We start from the raw sequence: 1970 nt of genomic DNA on the forward strand, positions 1-1970 counted from the left end.
AAAAAATCCATTAAAGAAAAAACACATATTGCAAGCCCAGAGCTAATCTCATATTCAATCAAAAAAGTTTGAAAGTTTTTCCCCTTAAAGATCAGAAAAAAGACAAGTGTGTCCACTTTCACTACTCTCATTTGACATAGTACTGGATGTCCTAGCCAGAGAAACAAGGAACACAAAGAAATAAAAGACTCCAAAAAAAAGGAAGAAGTAAAATTTTCTTTTTTTGGATAACATGAACTTACATGTAAAAGAATCCTAAAAAATTCATAAAAATTTTGAATAAACAAATTTAGTAAAGCTGCCAAATACAAGATAAATATATAAAAGACAAGAATTTTGTTTTGTTTCGTATTTTTAATAGTTTTTCATGTCATCCTTGCTCAGTGATCACGCTAATCTCTGCATCATTCCAATTTTAGTATATGTGCTGCCAAAGTAAGCACAAGACAGGAGCATTTTAACACTCTAATGATGAACTATCTGAAAAAATAAAGAGAACAATCTAATTCACACTAGCATCAAAACTAATAAAATACTTAGGAAAAGATTTAACTAAGAAGATGAATGATCTGTACCCCATAAACTATGACATTGATAAAGAAATTGAAGGAGACACAAATGGAAAGATAACTCATATTTATGAATGGTAAGAATTAACATTGTTAAAATGTCCATACTACCGAAAACCATCTGTAAATTCAATTCCTATCAAAAATCCAATGTTAGGGGCGCCTGGGTGGCTCAGTGGGTTAAGCTGCTGCCTTCGGCTCAGGACATGATCCCAGGGTCCTGGGATCGAGCCCCGCATCAGCCTCTCTGCTCAGCAGGAAGCTGCTACCTCTTCTCTCTCTGCCTGCCTCTCTGCCTGCTTGTCATCTCTCTCTCTCAAATAAATAAATAAATAATCTTTTAAAAAATCCAATATTGTGTTTTTACAGAAGTAAGTAAAGAATCCTAAAATTTATATGAGACAAACAAATAATCAAAGCAGTTCTGAGAAAGAATGAAGAAGCGAAATTACACTTCTTGATTTGAAACTATACTACAAAGCCCCCATGCTCAAAACAATAAAGTATACTGGCATAAAAACAGACCAATAAACAAGTAGAACAGAATTGAGAGTCCAGAAATAAATCTTTTCATACAGTCACCTAATATTTGACAGGGGCCAACATATGTAATGGGTAAAGATAGTCTGTTTCAGTAAATGATATTTAAAACTGAATAGTCACATAAACCAGCATGAAACTGGAACCTTATATCACTCATAAATCTTAACTTGAAATAGATTAAAGACTTAAATGTGATGCATGAAACTAAATTTCCTAAAGGAAAACATAGGAAAAATTCTCCTTGACATTGGTCTTGCCAAGTTTTTTTGGATACCAGACCAAAAACACAAGCAAAAAAAGCAAAAATAAATAAATAAATGGTATTACATCAAACTAAAGTTTCTGCATTGCCAAAACAAAGGGAATGAAAACTCAATCCACAGAATGGAAGAAAATACTTACAAATCTTATATCTGAAAAGAGGTTAATAACCAACAGATACAAATAGAAAATAATATATAATTAAAAAAAATAGCAAAAGGATCTCAATAGACTTTTTATTCAAAAAAGTTATATAAATGACCAACAGGAGCATTAAAAAGTGCTCAACGTAAAAAACTCAGGGCAAAGTCATTATGTGTTGTTTTTGTTTACCTCTGAAAAACACAGCAAGATATTACTACCTATTAGAATATATACTACCAAAAAATTAAAACTAACAAATTTTGGTAAATATTGGGGAAAATGGGGAACTTATGCACTGTGATAGGGATATAAATTTGTATGGAAAACAGTATGGAGACTATTCATATTATTAAAAGTAAAATTACCATATGATTCAGTAATCCCACCTCTAGGTATATATCTAAAGGAAACAAAGTCACTATTCGAAGACATATCTGCACTCTTATGTTCATT

The 1970-nt window shown here is 31.6% G+C and overlaps 1 pseudogene; it reads right to left on the reverse strand.

Annotated features, from left to right (window-relative positions):
- Nucleotides 1-329: 329 nt before the first annotated feature.
- LOC123394052 lies at nt 330-443 on the reverse strand (annotated as a pseudogene).
- Between the last annotated feature and the right edge of the window lie 1527 nt (nt 444-1970).

The sequence above is a fragment of the Mustela putorius genome, unplaced genomic scaffold (genome assembly GCF_011764305.1).
Source record: "Mustela putorius furo isolate JIRA1106 unplaced genomic scaffold, ASM1176430v1.1 tig00001176_pilon_pilon_pilon, whole genome shotgun sequence".
Classification (NCBI taxonomy): domain Eukaryota; kingdom Metazoa; phylum Chordata; class Mammalia; order Carnivora; family Mustelidae; genus Mustela; species Mustela putorius.